This window comes from Mesoplodon bidens (genome assembly GCF_964165515.1).
Source record: "Mesoplodon bidens genome assembly, contig: HAP1_SCAFFOLD_229, whole genome shotgun sequence".
Taxonomy (NCBI): domain Eukaryota; kingdom Metazoa; phylum Chordata; class Mammalia; order Artiodactyla; family Ziphiidae; genus Mesoplodon; species Mesoplodon bidens.
Window position 1 is genome coordinate 126,820 of NW_027672470.1, and position 22,214 is coordinate 149,033.

The following is a 22,214-nucleotide window of genomic DNA, read 5'->3' on the forward strand; positions in this document are numbered from 1 at the left end:
TTTGATTAGAGACAGGCTTCAAAAAATAAAAATAAACTGTGATCAAATAGCAGGAACAAACAGTAGTAACTAAAATTTCTTCAATCTAAACTGAAGATGATTTCTGTATCTCTGTCTTTTACATTTGTCTCCATTGGGGCAAAAAATTACGTACCTCATAATTAACTTGGCTGGAATGAATCAGACTGCATTTGTAAAATTTCATAAGACCAATGAGCTGTGCTAAACAGTACCACTATCCACCTGAGCAGAAATTACTATCCATAAGTTTCTTTACAAAACTAACAAAACAAAAATTGAAACAAAAGAAGAACTACTAGAAAAATATTAGAGATTCATTTTTTAAGTCAGGAATTTGCCTTTAGTCAGTAATTTGCCTCATACGTTATGATTTTCCCTGTGGAAACCCAGTTATTATCCTGAAAACAAGACCACTTTAGAAAGCAAATGCATCGTGACAAAAGAAAGAAAAGGCAGGTTGATACATTATTAAAATAACTCACACGCCATACCCTGAGGAGTAAGGAAGCCATGGCAGAGCAGGCCCCCTTCTCCTCAATGGACAGCACAGCTGTGGGGAAGACACTGCAGCTAGCAGAAGCGTGTCACACTTCCTCAGGGAGGAAGCAAGTTACAGACCACTCTAGAGAGGGCGCCCATAAACTGATGGCCACGCTCATTACCCAACGTCCAGGCTACCCACAGGCTGACTGCAACCCAACTTTCCCACCATTCCCACAAAGGCCCCAGGAACCGTCAGGCCTCTGAGGCTCTGCCAATGCCCTTCCCCCTACCCAAATATCCTTTCCCTCCTCTCTCCGGAACTCAATCCTGCCCAGCTCTAAATGAACACACCAAGGCCTATTTCCCTAAGAATGCCTCTCTCAAAACCAAAATTACTTCCTCTAGAATGATCTGCCTCTTACTCATCCTTCATTATCTTGGATTAAATACATCATGTAAGACGCCTTATCTGACCAACACAACTAGTTCAGAAATAAGAGTCATGTTTTAGACCATCTATGACATGACATGGCAACCATTCAGCTCACTAAAACCATTCAATAAACACTCTAATTGAATTTCCCAAAGAGTTGACCTAAAATAACCTAAATGCCAAGCATTCCAAGAACCGTCCTGAACCAAATTCACTTCTCATTCGAATGCCAATGTCATACACAGGGATGTTGTATTGTCTTGAAATGTACTTGCCTTTATCCAAAACTAGAATCTCTGATGAATCTATGGGACACACATGTAAAATATTCTGCAAAGTCAAAAAGCTTTATTTATCGTACTGTGCTTAATATTCAGCCAGACCTGCAGTTTTCTCTAAAACTTATACAATTACTGAGTATGCAAGAAGCATTAGAAGAGAGACTAAGTCTATTGAGAAGAAAACTGGAAGCGAAGGTCATCAATCATTTTCTACTTGGAATCATCTCTTTCATAAAGAGGTAAATGCTCCTAAATTCCAGAATGAATGGAATTCAATACAGCAAAGTAAAATGCTTTCATTACATAAAATAAATATCTTGATGGACCTTCCACCATCTGTTTTAGTAACTTCAATTATAAAAAAACCCCTAAATTTAAGAAAAGTTATATCAACAGTAAAATTGAGATTTTTTTTCCATCTATTACATTGATTTTCCTGACCCATTTTTGAGAATTCTCAGCATTCTAGATCAAGAATTCCAAATTATTTCTTGAAGAGAGTGAGATTCCTCCCAAGTCATTTAACATGCTTACTAATCAATAAAGATATGAAAAAACAAAAAAACCATATTTATGAAGCAAGCAAATTATATTAAAACACTGACTTTGAGAAAAGGTTTCTGCTTGCCAAGAAAATTTTATTATTATAAAACATTTTCTGTCATTTGTATTTCTTCATTTTCCCTTCCAGATTATCTGTGTAGCCTTGTAAACACATCATAATCCAAAGCAGTTGAGCTTTATTATCAATAAAATGTAAATCAATGCAAGAGAGCCAACTGCATAAATAAAACAAAAGTGTACCGTGCTTCCCTGGTGGAGCAGTGGTTGAGAGCCTGCCTGCCGATGCAGGGGACACGGCTTCGTGCCCTGGTCCGGGAAGATCCCACATGCCGCGGAGCGGCTAGGCCCCTGAGCCATGGCCGCTGAGCCTGCGTGTCCGTAGCCTGTGCTCCACCACGGGAGAGGCCACAAGAGTGAGAGGCCCGTGTACCGAAAAAAAGAAAGCATACCAGCATCATCCCAAGCAGACTACAATATAGCAAGCAGATTATAAAATAATAGTCTACAAGCCTGCTTTTTAAAATATATATCTAAATGCATTGAATATCTTATATAAAAAGCCAAGAGATAGAGATGAAACAAAATATGAAAAGTAAACATCTCCTTCCCCAAAACCCTAACTCCCTTCCTGTCACGAGGAGAACATCACACAAACCCAAGCTGAGGGACAGTCTATGAAATACGTGAACCAGGACTCTTCAAAATTGTCATTAAGAAAAGGAAAGTCTGGGACTTTCCTGGTGGTGCAGTGCTTAAGAATCCGTCTGCCAATGCAGGGGACATGGGTTCCAGCCCTGGTCTGGGAAGATCCCACATGCCGCAGAGCAACTAAGCCCGTACGTCACAACTACTGAGCCTGCGCCCTAGAGCCCGCGAGCCACAACTGCTGAGGCCACACGCCGCAACTACTGAAGCCCATGCACTCTAGGGCCTGTGTGCCGCAACTACTGAGCCCAGCTGCTGCAATTACTGAAGCCCGCACACTTAGAGCCCGTGCTCCGCAACAAGAGAAACCACAACAATCAGCAGTCCACGCACCACAACAAAGAGTAGCCCCCACTTGCCACAACCAGGGAAAGCCCGCGCGCAGCAACAAAGACCCAACACAGCCAAATATAAACAATAATAAAAATAAATAAATAAAGGCATCATCACATAAAAACAAAAGAGGAAATAATTTTTTTCAAAAAACAGTAACTGGTGGGGCAGTGGTTAAGAGTCCGTCAGCCAGTGCAGGAGACACGGGTTTGAGCCCTGGTCCGGGAAGATCCCACATGCTGCACAGCAACTAAGCCCATGAGCCACAACTACTCAGCCTGCGCGTCAGGAGCCTGCGCTCCGCAACAAGAGGGGCCGCGGCAGTGACAGGCCCACGCACCACGATGAGGAGTGGCCCCTGCTCACCGCAACTAGAGAAGGCCCTCGCACAGAAACGAAGACCCAACACAGCCAAAAATAAAGAAAAAATAAAGAAAAATAAGTACATTTAAAAGGAAAACCTATACATTTCCCTTTCTGCAAATGTAGGTTTTCGAGGCAAGAGTAGAGCCTCAGAAAGAATGTCTGCAAACAGGACAATCACTAGTTCACTAAGTACAAGATGTAGGATACTTTTCAAGAATCCCATCACAGCTAGATAATTGGTCCCGAACCAAAAGTAAATACTGGAAGAAAAATGAAATCAACAGTGTACCACACAGGTGGTAGGCAGACTGGCCTGGACTAAGACATCTTCAGTCATAGATAATAAGGGTGCTGATTTGTAAGCATCATTCTCGTCCCACTGTGGACTTCCTTCTGCGACAGTATAAGGATACCACCAGATCATCTGGAAATCAAGTCATGAAATGTACTTTTATAGTTTTAAAAATCAATTCTTGTCCTTAAATTAACTTTTCTTGTCAGTTTAGTCAGGGTCCTCTATTACTTCTAAATCATTAAATCTTATTTGATTAGAGACAGGCTTCAAAAAATAAAAATAAACTGTGATCAAATAGCAGGAACAAACAGTAGTAACTAAAATTTCTTCAATCTAAACTGAAGATGATTTCTGTATCTCTGTCTTTTACATTTGTCTCCATTGGGGCAAAAAATTACGTACCTCATAATTAACTTGGCTGGAATGAATCAGACTGCATTTGTAAAATTTCATAAGACCAATGAGCTGTGCTAAACAGTACCACTATCCACCTGAGCAGAAATTACTATCCATAAGTTTCTTTACAAAACTAACAAAACAAAAATTGAAACAAAAGAAGAACTACTAGAAAAATATTAGAGATTCATTTTTTAAGTCAGGAATTTGCCTTTAGTCAGTAATTTGCCTCATACGTTATGATTTTCCCTGTGGAAACCCAGTTATTATCCTGAAAACAAGACCACTTTAGAAAGCAAATGCATCGTGACAAAAGAAAGAAAAGGCAGGTTGATACATTATTAAAATAACTCACACGCCATACCCTGAGGAGTAAGGAAGCCATGGCAGAGCAGGCCCCCTTCTCCTCAATGGACAGCACAGCTGTGGGGAAGACACTGCAGCTAGCAGAAGCGTGTCACACTTCCTCAGGGAGGAAGCAAGTTACAGACCACTCTAGAGAGGGCGCCCAGAAACTGATGGCCACGCTCATTACCCAACGTCCAGGCTACCCACAGGCTGACTGCAACCCAACTTTCCCACCATTCCCACAAAGGCCCCAGGAACTGTCAGGCCTCTGAGGCTCTGCCAATGCCCTTCCCCCTACCCAAATATCCTTTCCCTCCTCTATCCGGAACTCAATCCTGCCCAGCTCTAAATGAACACACCAAGGCCTATTTCCCTAAGAATGCCTCTCTCAAAACCAAAATTTCTTCATCTAGAATGATCTGCCTCTTACTCATCCATCATTATCTTGGATTAAATATATCATGTAAGATGCCTTATCTGACCAACACAACTAGTTTAGAAATAAGAGTCATGTTTTAGACCATCTATGACATGACATGGCAACCATTCAGCACACTAAAACCATTCAATAAACACTCTAATTGAGTTTCCCAAAGAGTTGACATAAAATAACCTAAATGCCAAGCATTCCAAGAACCATCCTGAACCAAATTAACTTCTCATTCGAATGCCAATGTCATACACAGGGATGTTGTATTGTCTTGAAATGTAATTGCCTTTATCCAAAACTAGAATCTCTGATGAATCTATGGGACACACATGTAAAATATTCTGCAAAGTCAAAAAGCTTTATTTATCGTACTGTGCTTAATATTCAGCCAGACCTGCAGTTTCTCTAAAACTTATACAATTACTGAGTATGCAAGAAGCATTAGAAGAGAGACTAAGTCTATTGAGAAGAAAACTGGAAGCGAAGGTCATCAATCATTTTCTACTTTGAATCATCTCTTTCATAAAGAGGTAAATGCTCCTAAGTTCCAGAATGAATGGAATTCAATACAGCAAAGTAAAATGCTTTCATTACATAAAATAAATATCTTGATGGACCTTCCACCATCTATTTTAGTAACTTCAATTATAAAAAAACCCCGTAAATTTAAGAAAAGTTATATCAACAGCTAAAATTGAGATTTTTTTTCCATCTATTACATTGATTTTCCTGACCCATTTTTGAGAATTCTCTGCATTCTAGATCAAGAATTCCAAATTATTTCTTGAAGAGAGTGAGATTCCTCCCAAGTCATTTAACATGCTTACTAGTCAATAAAGATATGAAAAAACAAAAAAAAACCATATTTATGAAGCAAGCAAATTATATTAAAACACTGACTTTGAGAAAAGGTTTCTGCTTGCCAAGAAAATTTTATTATTATAAAACATTTTCTGTCATTTGTATTTCTTCATTTTCCCTTCCAGATTATCTGTGTAGCCTTGTAAACACATCATAATCCAAAGCAGTTGAGCTTTATTATCAATAAAATGTAAATCAATGCAAGAGAGCCAACTGCATAAATAAAACAAAAGTGTACCTTGCTTCCCTGGTGGAGCAGTGGTTGAGAGCCTGCCTGCCGATGCAGGGGACACGGCTTCGTGCCCCGGTCCGGGAAGATCCCACATGCCGCGGAGCGGCTAGGCCCCTGACCCATGGCCGCTGAGCCTGCGTGTCCGTAGCCTGTGCTCCACCACGGGAGAGGCCACAAGAGTGAGAGGCCCGTGTACCGAAAAAAAGAAAGCATACCAGCATCATCCCAAGCAGACTACAATATAGCAAGCAGATTATAAAATAATAGTCTACAAGCCTGCTTTTTAAAATATATATCTAAATGCATTGAATATCTTATATAAAAAGCCAAGAGATAGAGATGAAACAAAATATGAAAAGTAAACATCTCCTTCCCCAAAACCCTAACTCCCTTCCTGTCACGAGGAGAACATCACACAAACCCAAGCTGAGGGACAGTCTATGAAATACGTGAACCAGGACTCTTCAAAATTGTCATTAAGAAAAGGAAAGTCTGGGACTTTCCTGGTGGTGCAGTGCTTAAGAATCCGTCTGCCAATGCAGGGGACACGGGTTCCAGCCCTGGTCTGGGAAGATCCCACATGCCGCAGAGCAACTAAGCCCGTACGTCACGACTACTGAGCCTGTGCTCTAGAGCCCGCGAGCCACAACTGCTGAGGCCACACGCCGCAACTACTGAAGCCCACGCACTCTAGGGCCTGTGTGCCGCAACTACTGAGCCCAGCTGCTGCAATTACTGAAGCCCGCACACTTAGAGCCGGTGCTCCGCAACAAGAGAAACCACAACAATCAGCAGTCCACGCACCACAACAAAGAGTAGCCCCCACTTGCCACAACCAGAGAAAGCCCGCGCGCAGCAACAAAGACCCAACACAGCCAAATATAAACAATAATAAAAATAAATAAATAAAGGCATCATCACATAAAAACAAAAGAGGAAATAATGTTTTCTAAAAACAATAACTGGTGGGGCAGTGGTTAAGAGTCCGTCAGCCAGTGCAGGAGACACGGGTTTGAGCCCTGGTCCGGGAAGATCCCACATGCTGCAGAGCAACTAAGCCCATGAGCCACAACTACTCAGCCTGCGCCTCAGGAGCCTGCGCTCCGCAACAAGAGGGGCCGCGGCAGTGACAGGCCCACGCACCACGATGAGGAGTGGCCCCTGCTCACCGCAACTAGAGAAGGCCCTCGCACAGAAACGAAGACCCAACACAGCCAAAAATAAAGAAAAAATAAAGAAAAATAAGTACATTTAAAAGGAAAACCTATACATTTCCCTTTCTGCAAATGTAGGTTTTCGAGGCAAGAGTAGAGCCTCAGAAAGAATGTCTGCAAACAGGACAATCACTAGTTCACTAAGTACAAGATGTAGGATACTTTTCAAGAATCCCATCACAGCTAGATAATTGGTCCCGAACCAAAAGTAAATACTGGAAGAAAAATTAAATCAACAGTGTACCACACAGGTGGTAGGCAGACTGGCCTGGACTAAGACATCTTCAGTCATAGATAATAAGGGTGCTGATTTGTAAGCATCATTCTCGTCCCACTGTGGACTTCCTTCTGCGACAGTATAAGGATACCACCAGATCATCTGGAAATCAAGTCATGAAATGTACTTTTATAGTTTTAAAAATCAATTCTTGTCCTTAAATTAACTTTTCTTGTCAGTTTAGTCAGGGTCCTCTATTACTTCTAAATCATTAAATCTTATTTGATTAGAGACAGGCTTCAAAAAATAAAAATAAACTGTGATCAAATAGCAGGAACAAACAGTAGTAACTAAAATTTCTTCAATCTAAACTGAAGATGATTTCTGTATCTCTGTCTTTTACATTTGTCTCCATTGGGGCAAAAAATTACGTACCTCATAATTAACTTGGCTGGAATGAATCAGACTGCATTTGTAAAATTTCATAAGACCAATGAGCTGTGCTAAACAGTACCACTATCCACCTGAGCAGAAATTACTATCCATAAGTTTCTTTACAAAACTAACAAAACAAAAATTGAAACAAAAGAAGAACTACTAGAAAAATATTAGAGATTCATTTTTTAAGTCAGGAATTTGCCTTTAGTCAGTAATTTGCCTCATACGTTATGATTTTCCCTGTGGAAACCCAGTTATTATCCTGAAAACAAGACCACTTTAGAAAGCAAATGCATCGTGACAAAAGAAAGAAAAGGCAGGTTGATACATTATTAAAATAACTCACACGCCATACCCTGAGGAGTAAGGAAGCCATGGCAGAGCAGGCCCCCTTCTCCTCAATGGACAGCACAGCTGTGGGGAAGACACTGCAGCTAGCAGAAGCGTGTCACACTTCCTCAGGGAGGAAGCAAGTTACAGACCACTCTAGAGAGGGCGCCCAGAAACTGATGGCCACGCTCATTACCCAACGTCCAGGCTACCCACAGGCTGACTGCAACCCAACTTTCCCACCATTCCCACAAAGGCCCCAGGAACTGTCAGGCCTCTGAGGCTCTGCCAATGCCCTTCCCCCTACCCAAATATCCTTTCCCTCCTCTATCCGGAACTCAATCCTGCCCAGCTCTAAATGAACACACCAAGGCCTATTTCCCTAAGAATGCCTCTCTCAAAACCAAAATTTCTTCATCTAGAATGATCTGCCTCTTACTCATCCATCATTATCTTGGATTAAATATATCATGTAAGATGCCTTATCTGACCAACACAACTAGTTTAGAAATAAGAGTCATGTTTTAGACCATCTATGACATGACATGGCAACCATTCAGCACACTAAAACCATTCAATAAACACTCTAATTGAGTTTCCCAAAGAGTTGACATAAAATAACCTAAATGCCAAGCATTCCAAGAACCATCCTGAACCAAATTAACTTCTCATTCGAATGCCAATGTCATACACAGGGATGTTGTATTGTCTTGAAATGTAATTGCCTTTATCCAAAACTAGAATCTCTGATGAATCTATGGGACACACATGTAAAATATTCTGCAAAGTCAAAAAGCTTTATTTATCGTACTGTGCTTAATATTCAGCCAGACCTGCAGTTTCTCTAAAACTTATACAATTACTGAGTATGCAAGAAGCATTAGAAGAGAGACTAAGTCTATTGAGAAGAAAACTGGAAGCGAAGGTCATCAATCATTTTCTACTTTGAATCATCTCTTTCATAAAGAGGTAAATGCTCCTAAGTTCCAGAATGAATGGAATTCAATACAGCAAAGTAAAATGCTTTCATTACATAAAATAAATATCTTGATGGACCTTCCACCATCTATTTTAGTAACTTCAATTATAAAAAAACCCCGTAAATTTAAGAAAAGTTATATCAACAGCTAAAATTGAGATTTTTTTTCCATCTATTACATTGATTTTCCTGACCCATTTTTGAGAATTCTCTGCATTCTAGATCAAGAATTCCAAATTATTTCTTGAAGAGAGTGAGATTCCTCCCAAGTCATTTAACATGCTTACTAGTCAATAAAGATATGAAAAAACAAAAAAAAACCATATTTATGAAGCAAGCAAATTATATTAAAACACTGACTTTGAGAAAAGGTTTCTGCTTGCCAAGAAAATTTTATTATTATAAAACATTTTCTGTCATTTGTATTTCTTCATTTTCCCTTCCAGATTATCTGTGTAGCCTTGTAAACACATCATAATCCAAAGCAGTTGAGCTTTATTATCAATAAAATGTAAATCAATGCAAGAGAGCCAACTGCATAAATAAAACAAAAGTGTACCTTGCTTCCCTGGTGGAGCAGTGGTTGAGAGCCTGCCTGCCGATGCAGGGGACACGGCTTCGTGCCCCGGTCCGGGAAGATCCCACATGCCGCGGAGCGGCTAGGCCCCTGACCCATGGCCGCTGAGCCTGCGTGTCCGTAGCCTGTGCTCCACCACGGGAGAGGCCACAAGAGTGAGAGGCCCGTGTACCGAAAAAAAGAAAGCATACCAGCATCATCCCAAGCAGACTACAATATAGCAAGCAGATTATAAAATAATAGTCTACAAGCCTGCTTTTTAAAATATATATCTAAATGCATTGAATATCTTATATAAAAAGCCAAGAGATAGAGATGAAACAAAATATGAAAAGTAAACATCTCCTTCCCCAAAACCCTAACTCCCTTCCTGTCACGAGGAGAACATCACACAAACCCAAGCTGAGGGACAGTCTATGAAATACGTGAACCAGGACTCTTCAAAATTGTCATTAAGAAAAGGAAAGTCTGGGACTTTCCTGGTGGTGCAGTGCTTAAGAATCCGTCTGCCAATGCAGGGGACACGGGTTCCAGCCCTGGTCTGGGAAGATCCCACATGCCGCAGAGCAACTAAGCCCGTACGTCACGACTACTGAGCCTGTGCTCTAGAGCCCGCGAGCCACAACTGCTGAGGCCACACGCCGCAACTACTGAAGCCCACGCACTCTAGGGCCTGTGTGCCGCAACTACTGAGCCCAGCTGCTGCAATTACTGAAGCCCGCACACTTAGAGCCGGTGCTCCGCAACAAGAGAAACCACAACAATCAGCAGTCCACGCACCACAACAAAGAGTAGCCCCCACTTGCCACAACCAGAGAAAGCCCGCGCGCAGCAACAAAGACCCAACACAGCCAAATATAAACAATAATAAAAATAAATAAATAAAGGCATCATCACATAAAAACAAACGAGGAAATAATGTTTTCTAAAAACAATAACTGGTGGGGCAGTGGTTAAGAGTCCGTCAGCCAGTGCAGGAGACACGGGTTTGAGCCCTGGTCCGGGAAGATCCCACATGCTGCAGAGCAACTAAGCCCATGAGCCACAACTACTCAGCCTGCGCGTCAGGAGCCTGTGCTCCGCAACAAGAGGGGCCGCGGCAGTGACAGGCCCACGCACCACGATGAGGAGTGGCCCCTGCTCGCCGCAACTAGAGAAGGCCCTCGCACAGAAACGAAGACCCAACACAGCCAAAAATAAATAAAAAAATAAATAAAAATAAGTACATTTAAAAGGAAAACCTATACATTTCCCTTTCTGCAAATGTAGGTTTTCGAGGCAAGAGTAGAGCCTCAGAAAGAATGTCTGCAAACAGGACAATCACTAGTTCACTAAGTACAAGATGTAGGATACTTTTCAAGAATCCCATCACAGCTAGATAATTGGTCCCGAACCAAAAGTAAATACTGGAAGAAAAATGAAATCAACAGTGTACCACACAGGTGGTAGGCAGACTGGCCTGGACTAAGACATCTTCAGTCATAGATAATAAGGGTGCTGATTTGTAAGCATCATTCTCGTCCCACTGTGGACTTCCTTCTGCGACAGTATAAGGATACCACCAGATCATCTGGAAATCAAGTCATGAAATGTACTTTTATAGTTTTAAAAATCAATTCTTGTCCTTAAATTAACTTTTCTTGTCAGTTTAGTCAGGGTCCTCTATTACTTCTAAATCATTAAATCTTATTTGATTAGAGACAGGCTTCAAAAAATAAAAATAAACTGTGATCAAATAGCAGGAACAAACAGTAGTAACTAAAATTTCTTCAATCTAAACTGAAGATGATTTCTGTATCTCTGTCTTTTACATTTGTCTCCTTTGGGGCAAAAAATTACGTACCTCATAATTAACTTGGCTGGAATGAATCAGACTGCATTTGTAAAATTTCATAAGACCAATGAGCTGTGCTAAACAGTACCACTATCCACCTGAGCAGAAATTACTATCCATAAGTTTCTTTACAAAACTAACAAAACAAAAATTGAAACAAAAGAAGAACTACTAGAAAAATATTAGAGATTCATTTTTTAAGTCAGGAATTTGCCTTTAGTCAGTAATTTGCCTCATACGTTATGATTTTCCCTGTGGAAACCCAGTTATTATCCTGAAAACAAGACCACTTTAGAAAGCAAATGCATCGTGACAAAAGAAAGAAAAGGCAGGTTGATACATTATTAAAATAACTCACACGCCATACCCTGAGGAGTAAGGAAGCCATGGCAGAGCAGGCCCCCTTCTCCTCAATGGACAGCACAGCTGTGGGGAAGACACTGCAGCTAGCAGAAGCGTGTCACACTTCCTCAGGGAGGAAGCAAGTTACAGACCACTCTAGAGAGGGCGCCCATAAACTGATGGCCACGCTCATTACCCAACGTCCAGGCTACCCACAGGCTGACTGCAACCCAACTTTCCCACCATTCCCACAAAGGCCCCAGGAACCGTCAGGCCTCTGAGGCTCTGCCAATGCCCTTCCCCCTACCCAAATATCCTTTCCCTCCTCTCTCCGGAACTCAATCCTGCCCAGCTCTAAATGAACACACCAAGGCCTATTTCCCTAAGAATGCCTCTCTCAAAACCAAAATTACTTCCTCTAGAATGATCTGCCTCTTACTCATCCTTCATTATCTTGGATTAAATACATCATGTAAGACGCCTTATCTGACCAACACAACTAGTTCAGAAATAAGAGTCATGTTTTAGACCATCTATGACATGACATGGCAACCATTCAGCTCACTAAAACCATTCAATAAACACTCTAATTGAATTTCCCAAAGAGTTGACCTAAAATAACCTAAATGCCAAGCATTCCAAGAACCGTCCTGAACCAAATTCACTTCTCATTCGAATGCCAATGTCATACACAGGGATGTTGTATTGTCTTGAAATGTACTTGCCTTTATCCAAAACTAGAATCTCTGATGAATCTATGGGACACACATGTAAAATATTCTGCAAAGTCAAAAAGCTTTATTTATCGTACTGTGCTTAATATTCAGCCAGACCTGCAGTTTTCTCTAAAACTTATACAATTACTGAGTATGCAAGAAGCATTAGAAGAGAGACTAAGTCTATTGAGAAGAAAACTGGAAGCGAAGGTCATCATTTTCTACTTGGAATCATCTCTTTCATAAAGAGGTAAATGCTCCTAAATTCCAGAATGAATGGAATTCAATACAGCAAAGTAAAATGCTTTCATTACATAAAATAAATATCTTGATGGACCTTCCACCATCTGTTTTAGTAACTTCAATTATAAAAAAACCCCTAAATTTAAGAAAAGTTATATCAACAGTAAAATTGAGATTTTTTTTCCATCTATTACATTGATTTTCCTGACCCATTTTTGAGAATTCTCAGCATTCTAGATCAAGAATTCCAAATTATTTCTTGAAGAGAGTGAGATTCCTCCCAAGTCATTTAACATGCTTACTAATCAATAAAGATATGAAAAAACAAAAAAAACATATTTATGAAGCAAGCAAATTATATTAAAACACTGACTTTGAGAAAAGGTTTCTGCTTGCCAAGAAAATTTTATTATTATAAAACATTTTCTGTCATTTGTATTTCTTCATTTTCCCTTCCAGATTATCTGTGTAGCCTTGTAAACACATCATAATCCAAAGCAGTTGAGCTTTATTATCAATAAAATGTAAATCAATGCAAGAGAGCCAACTGCATAAATAAAACAAAAGTGTACCGTGCTTCCCTGGTGGAGCAGTGGTTGAGAGCCTGCCTGCCGATGCAGGGGACACGGCTTCGTGCCCTGGTCCGGGAAGATCCCACATGCCGCGGAGCGGCTAGGCCCCTGAGCCATGGCCGCTGAGCCTGCGTGTCCGTAGCCTGTGCTCCACCACGGGAGAGGCCACAAGAGTGAGAGGCCCGTGTACCGAAAAAAAGAAAGCATACCAGCATCATCCCAAGCAGACTACAATATAGCAAGCAGATTATAAAATAATAGTCTACAAGCCTGCTTTTTAAAATATATATCTAAATGCATTGAATATCTTATATAAAAAGCCAAGAGATAGAGATGAAACAAAATATGAAAAGTAAACATCTCCTTCCCCAAAACCCTAACTCCCTTCCTGTCACGAGGAGAACATCACACAAACCCAAGCTGAGGGACAGTCTATGAAATACGTGAACCAGGACTCTTCAAAATTGTCATTAAGAAAAGGAAAGTCTGGGACTTTCCTGGTGGTGCAGTGGTTAAGAATCCGTCTGCCAATGCAGGGGACACGGGTTCCAGCCCTGGTCTGGGAAGATCCCACATGCCGCAGAGCAACTAAGCCCGTACGTCACGACTACTGAGCCTGTGCTCTAGAGCCCGCGAGCCACAACTGCTGAGGCCACACGCCGCAACTACTGAAGCCCACGCACTCTAGGGCCTGTGTGCCGCAACTACTGAGCCCAGCTGCTGCAATTACTGAAGCCCGCACACTTAGAGCCCGTGCTCCGCAACAAGAGAAACCACAACAATCAGCAGTCCACGCACCACAAAAAAGAGTAGCCCCCACTTGCCACAACCAGAGAAAGCCCGCGCGCAGCAACAAAGACCCAACACAGCCAAATATAAACAATAATAAAAATAAATAAATAAAGGCATCCTCACATAAAAACAAAAGAGGAAATAATGTTTTCAAAAAACAATAACTGGTGGGGCAGTGGTTAAGAGTCCGTCAGCCAGTGCAGGAGACACGGGTTTGAGCCCTGGTCCGGGAAGATCCCACATGCTGCAGAGCACCTAAGCCCATGAGCCACAACTACTCAGCCTGCGCGTCAGGAGCCTGTGCTCCGCAACAAGAGGGGCCGCGGCAGTGACAGGCCCACGCACCACGATGAGGAGTGGCCCCTGCTCGCCGCAACTAGAGAAGGCCCTCGCACCGAAACGAAGACCCAACACAGCCAAAAATAAATAAAAAAATAAATAAAAATAAGTACATTTAAAAGGAAAACCTATACATTTCCCTTTCTGCAAATGTAGGTTTTCGAGGCAAGAGTAGAGCCTCAGAAAGAATGTCTGCAAACAGGACAATCACTAGTTCACTAAGTACAAGATGTAGGATACTTTTCAAGAATCCCATCACAGCTAGATAATTGGTCCCGAACCAAAAGTAAATACTGGAAGAAAAATGAAATCAACAGTGTACCACACAGGTGGTAGGCAGACTGGCCTGGACTAAGACATCTTCAGTAATAGATAATAAGGGTGCTGATTTGTAAGCATCATTCTCGTCCCACTGTGGACTTCCTTCTGCGACAGTATAAGGATACCACCAGATCATCTGGAAATCAAGTCATGAAATGTACTTTTATAGTTTTAAAAATCAATTCTTGTCCTTAAATTAACTTTTCTTGTCAGTTTAGTCAGGGTCCTCTATTACTTCTAAATCATTAAATCTTATTTGATTAGAGACAGGCTTCAAAAAATAAAAATAAACTGTGATCAAATAGCAGGAACAAACAGTAGTAACTAAAATTTCTTCAATCTAAACTGAAGATGATTTCTGTATCTCTGTCTTTTATATTTGTCTCCATTGGGGAAAAAAAATTATGTACCTCATAATTAACTTGGCTGGAATGAATCAGACTGCATTTGTAAAATTTCATAAGACCAATGAGCTGTGCTAAACAGTACCACTATCCACCTGAGCAGAAATTACTATCCATAAGTTTCTTTACATAACTAACAAAACAAAAATTGAAACAAAAGAAGAACTACTAGAAAAATATTAGAGATTCATTTTTTAAGTCAGGAATTTGCCTTTAGTCAGTAATTTGCCTCATACATTATGATTTTCCCTGTGGAAACCCAATTATTATCCTGAAAACAAGACCACTTTAGAAAGCAAATGCATCGTGACAAAAGAAAGAAAAGGCAGGTTGATACATTATTAAAATAACTCACACGCCATACCCTGAGGAGTAAGGAAGCCATGGCAGAGCAGGCCCCCTTCTCCTCAATGGACAGCACAGCTGTGGGGAAGACACTGCAGCTAGCAGAAGCGTGTCACACTTCCTCAGGGAGGAAGCAAGTTACAGACCACTCTAGAGAGGGCGCCCATCAACTGATGGCCACGCTCATTACCCAACGTCCAGGCTACCCACAGGCTGACTGCAACCCAACTTTCCCACCATTCCCACAAAGGCCCCAGGAACCGTCAGGCCTCTGAGGCTCTGCCAATGCCCTTCCCCCTACCCAAATATCCTTTCCCTCCTCTCTCCGGAACTCAATCCTGCCCAGCTCTAAATGAACACACCAAGGCCTATTTCCCTAAGAATGCCTCTCTCAAAACCAAAATTACTTCCTCTAGAATGATCTGCCTCTTACTCATCCTTCATTATCTTGGATTAAATACATCATGTAAGACGCCTTATCTGACCAACACAACTAGTTTAGAAATAAGAGTCATGTTTTAGACCATCTATGACATGACATGGCAACCATTCAGCTCACTAAAACCATTCAATAAACACTCTAATTGAATTTCCCAAAGAGTTGACCTAAAATAACCTAAATGCCAAGCATTCCAAGAACCGTCCTGAACCAAATTCACTTCTCATTCGAATGCCAATGTCATACACAGGGATGTTGTATTGTCTTGAAATGTACTTGCCTTTATCCAAAACTAGAATCTCTGATGAATCTATGGGACACACATGTAAAATATTCTGCAAAGTCAAAAAGCTTTATTTATCGTACTGTGCTTAATATTCAGCCAGACCTGCAGTTTTCTCGAAAACTTATACAATTACTGAGTATGCAAGAAGCATTAGAAGAGAGACTAAGTCTATTGAGAAGAAAACTGGAAGCGAAGGTCATCAATCATTTTCTACTTGGAATCATCTCTTTCATAAAGAGGTAAATGCTCCTAAATTCCAGAATGAATGGAATTCAATACAGCAAAGTAAAATGCTTTCATTACATAAAATAAATATCTTGATGGACCTTCCACCATCTGTTTTAGTAACTTCAATTATAAAAAAAACCCTAAATTTAAGAAAAGTTATATCAACAGCTAAAATTGAGATTTTTTTTCCATCTATTACATTGATTTTCCTGACCCATTTTTGAGAATTCTCAGCATTCTAGATCAAGAATTCCAAATTATTTCTTGAAGAGAGTGAGATTCCTCCCAAGTCATTTAACATGCTTACTAATCAATAAAGATATGAAAAAACAAAAAAAACATATTTATGAAGCAAGCAAATTATATTAAAACACTGACTTTGAGAAAAGGTTTCTGCTTGCCAAGAAAATTTTATTATTATAAAACATTTTCTGTCATTTGTATTTCTTCATTTTCCCTTCCAGATTATCTGTGTAGCCTTGTAAACACATCATAATCCAAAGCAGTTGAGCTTTATTATCAATAAAATGTAAATCAATGCAAGAGAGCCAACTGCATAAATAAAACAAAAGTGTACCGTGCTTCCCTGGTGGAGCAGTGGTTGAGAGCCTGCCTGCCGATGCAGGGGACACGGCTTCGTGCCCCGGTCCGGGAAGATCCCACATGCCGCGGAGCGGCTAGGCCCCTGAGCCATGGCCGCTGAGCCTGCGTGTCCGTAGCCTGTGCTCCACCACGGGAGAGGCCACAAGAGTGAGAGGCCCGTGTACCGAAAAAAAGAAAGCATACCAGCATCATCCCAAGCAGACTACAATATAGCAAGCAGATTATAAAATAATAGTCTACAAGCCTGCTTTTTAAAATATATATCTAAATGCATTGAATATCTTATATAAAAAGCCAAGAGATAGAGATGAAACAAAATATGAAAAGTAAACATCTCCTTCCCCAAAACCCTAACTCCCTTCCTGTCACGAGGAGAACAGCACACAAACCCAAGCTGAGGGACAGTCTATGAAATACGTGAACCAGGACTCTTCAAAATTGTCATTAAGAAAAGGAAAGTCTGGGACTTTCCTGGTGGTGCAGTGGTTAAGAATCCGTCTGCCAATGCAGGGGACACGGGTTCCAGCCCTGGTCTGGGAAGATCCCACATGCCGCAGAGCAACTAAGCCCGTACGTCACGACTACTGAGCCTGTGCTCTAGAGCCCGCGAGCCACAACTGCTGAGGCCACACGCCGCAACTACTGAAGCCCACGCACTCTAGGGCCTGTGTGCCGCAACTACTGAGCCCAGCTGCTGCAATTACTGAAGCCCGCACACTTAGAGCCCGTGCTCCGCAACAAGAGAAACCACAACAATCAGCAGTCCACGCACCACAACAAAGAGTAGCCCCCACTTGCCACAACCAGAGAAAGCCCGCGCGCAGCAACAAAGACCCAACACAGCCAAATATAAACAATAATAAAAATAAATAAATAAAGGCATCATCACATAAAAACAAAAGAGGAAATAATGTTTTCAAAAAACAGTAACTGGTGGGGCAGTGGTTAAGAGTCCGTCAGCCAGTGCAGGAGACACGGGTTTGAGCCCTGGTCCGGGAAGATCCCACATGCTGCAGAGCAACTAAGCCCATGAGCCACAACTACTCAGCCTGCGCGTCAGGAGCCTGTGCTCCGCAACAAGAGGGGCCGCGGCAGTGACAGGCCCACGCACCACGATGAGGAGTGGCCCCTGCTCGCCGCAACTAGAGAAGGCCCTCGCACCGAAACGAAGACCCAACACAGCCAAAAATAAATAAAAAAATAAAGAAAAATAAGTACATTTAAAAGGAAAACCTATACATTTCCCTTTCTGCAAATGTAGGTTTTCGAGGCAAGAGTAGAGCCTCAGAAAGAATGTCTGCAAACAGGACAATCACTAGTTCACTAAGTACAAGATGTAGGATACTTTTCAAGAATCCCATCACAGCTAGATAATTGGTCCCGAACCAAAAGTAAATACTGGAAGAAAAATGAAATCAACAGTGTACCACACAGGTGGTAGGCAGACTGGCCTGGACTAAGACATCTTCAGTAATAGATAATAAGGGTGCTGATTTGTAAGCATCATTCTCGTCCCACTGTGGACTTCCTTCTGCGACAGTATAAGGATACCACCAGATCATCTGGAAATCAAGTCATGAAATGTACTTTTATAGTTTTAAAAATCAATTCTTGTCCTTAAATTAACTTTTCTTGTCAGTTTAGTCAGGGTCCTCTATTACTTCTAAATCATTAAATCTTATTTGATTAGAGACAGGCTTCAAAAAATAAAAATAAACTGTGATCAAATAGCAGGAACAAACAGTAGTAACTAAAATTTCTTCAATCTAAACTGAAGATGATTTCTGTATCTCTGTCTTTTATATTTGTCTCCATTGGGGAAAAAAAATTATGTACCTCATAATTAACTTGGCTGGAATGAATCAGACTGCATTTGTAAAATTTCATAAGACCAATGAGCTGTGCTAAACAGTACCACTATCCACCTGAGCAGAAATTACTATCCATAAGTTTCTTTACATAACTAACAAAACAAAAATTGAAACAAAAGAAGAACTACTAGAAAAATATTAGAGATTCATTTTTTAAGTCAGGAATTTGCCTTTAGTCAGTAATTTGCCTCATACATTATGATTTTCCCTGTGGAAACCCAATTATTATCCTGAAAACAAGACCACTTTAGAAAGCAAATGCATCGTGACAAAAGAAAGAAAAGGCAGGTTGATACATTATTAAAATAACTCACACGCCATACCCTGAGGAGTAAGGAAGCCATGGCAGAGCAGGCCCCCTTCTCCTCAATGGACAGCACAGCTGTGGGGAAGACACTGCAGCTAGCAGAAGCGTGTCACACTTCCTCAGGGAGGAAGCAAGTTACAGACCACTCTAGAGAGGGCGCCCATCAACTGATGGCCACGCTCATTACCCAACGTCCAGGCTACCCACAGGCTGACTGCAACCCAACTTTCCCTCCATTCCCACAAAGGCCCCAGGAACCGTCAGGCCTCTGAGGCTCTGCCAATGCCCTTCCCCCTACCCAAATATCCTTTCCCTCCTCTCTCCGGAACTCAATCCTGCCCAGCTCTAAATGAACACACCAAGGCCTATTTCCCTAAGAATGCCTCTCTCAAAACCAAAATTACTTCCTCTAGAATGATCTGCCTCTTACTCATCCTTCATTATCTTGGATTAAATACATCATGTAAGACGCCTTATCTGACCAACACAACTAGTTCAGAAATAAGAGTCATGTTTTAGACCATCTATGACATGACATGGCAACCATTCAGCTCACTAAAACCATTCAATAAACACTCTAATTGAATTTCCCAAAGAGTTGACCTAAAATAACCTAAATGCCAAGCATTCCAAGAACCGTCCTGAACCAAATTCACTTCTCATTCGAATGCCAATGTCATACACAGGGATGTTGTATTGTCTTGAAATGTACTTGCCTTTATCCAAAACTAGAATCTCTGATGAATCTATGGGACACACATGTAAAATATTCTGCAAAGTCAAAAAGCTTTATTTATCGTACTGTGCTTAATATTCAGCCAGACCTGCAGTTTTCTCTAAAACTTATACAATTACTGAGTATGCAAGAAGCATTAGAAGAGAGACTAAGTCTATTGAGAAGAAAACTGGAAGCGAAGGTCATCAATCATTTTCTACTTGGAATCATCTCTTTCATAAAGAGGTAAATGCTCCTAAATTCCAGAATGAATGGAATTCAATACAGCAAAGTAAAATGCTTTCATTACATAAAATAAATATCTTGATGGACCTTCCACCATCTGTTTTAGTAACTTCAATTATAAAAAAACCCCTAAATTTAAGAAAAGTTATATCAACAGTAAAATTGAGATTTTTTTTCCATCTATTACATTGATTTTCCTGACCCATTTTTGAGAATTCTCAGCATTCTAGATCAAGAATTCCAAATTATTTCTTGAAGAGAGTGAGATTCCTCCCAAGTCATTTAACATGCTTACTAATCAATAAAGATATGAAAAAACAAAAAAAACATATTTATGAAGCAAGCAAATTATATTAAAACACTGACTTTGAGAAAAGGTTTCTGCTTGCCAAGAAAATTTTATTATTATAAAACATTTTCTGTCATTTGTATTTCTTCATTTTCCCTTCCAGATTATCTGTGTAGCCTTGTAAACACATCATAATCCAAAGCAGTTGAGCTTTATTATCAATAAAATGTAAATCAATGCAAGAGAGCCAACTGCATAAATAAAACAAAAGTGTACCGTGCTTCCCTGGTGGAGCAGTGGTTGAGAGCCTGCCTGCCGATGCAGGGGACACGGCTTCGTGCCCTGGTCCGGGAAGATCCCACATGCCGCGGAGCGGCTAGGCCCCTGAGCCATGGCCGCTGAGCCTGCGTGTCCGTAGCCTGTGCTCCACCACGGGAGAGGCCACAAGAGTGAGAGGCCCGTGTACCGAAAAAAAGAAAGCATACCAGCATCATCCCAAGCAGACTACAATATAGCAAGCAGATTATAAAATAATAGTCTACAAGCCTGCTTTTTAAAATATATATCTAAATGCATTGAATATCTTATATAAAAAGCCAAGAGATAGAGATGAAACAAAATATGAAAAGTAAACATCTCCTTCCCCAAAACCCTAACTCCCTTCCTGTCACGAGGAGAACATCACACAAACCCAAGCTGAGGGACAGTCTATGAAATACGTGAACCAGGACTCTTCAAAATTGTCATTAAGAAAAGGAAAGTCTGGGACTTTCCTGGTGGTGCAGTGGTTAAGAATCCGTCTGCCAATGCAGGGGACACGGGTTCCAGCCCTGGTCTGGGAAGATCCCACATGCCGCAGAGCAACTAAGCCCGTACGTCACGACTACTGAGCCTGTGCTCTAGAGCCCGCGAGCCACAACTGCTGAGGCCACACGCCGCAACTACTGAAGCCCACGCACTCTAGGGCCTGTGTGCCGCAACTACTGAGCCCAGCTGCTGCAATTACTGAAGCCCGCACACTTAGAGCCCGTGCTCCGCAACAAGAGAAACCACAACAATCAGCAGTCCACGCACCACAACAAAGAGTAGCCCCCACTTGCCACAACCAGAGAAAGCCCGCGCGCAGCAACAAAGACCCAACACAGCCAAATATAAACAATAATAAAAATAAATAAATAAAGGCATCCTCACATAAAAACAAAAGAGGAAATAATGTTTTCAAAAAACAATAACTGGTGGGGCAGTGGTTAAGAGTCCGTCAGCCAGTGCAGGAGACACGGGTTTGAGCCCTGGTCCGGGAAGATCCCACATGCTGCAGAGCAACTAAGCCCATGAGCCACAACTACTCAGCCTGCGCGTCAGGAGCCTGTGCTCCGCAACAAGAGGGGCCGCGGCAGTGACAGGCCCACGCACCACGATGAGGAGTGGCCCCTGCTCACCGCAACTAGAGAAGGCCCTCGCACAGAAACGAAGACCCAACACAGCCAAAAATAAATAAAAAAATAAATAAAAATAAGTACATTTAAAAGGAAAACCTATACATTTCCCTTTCTGCAAATGTAGGTTTTCGAGGCAAGAGTAGAGCCTCAGAAAGAATGTCTGCAAACAGGACAATCACTAGTTCACTAAGTACAAGATGTAGGATACTTTTCAAGAATCCCATCACAGCTAGATAATTGGTCCCGAACCAAAAGTAAATACTGGAAGAAAAATGAAATCAACAGTGTACCACACAGGTGGTAGGCAGACTGGCCTGGACTAAGACATCTTCAGTCATAGATAATAAGGGTGCTGATTTGTAAGCATCATTCTCGTCCCA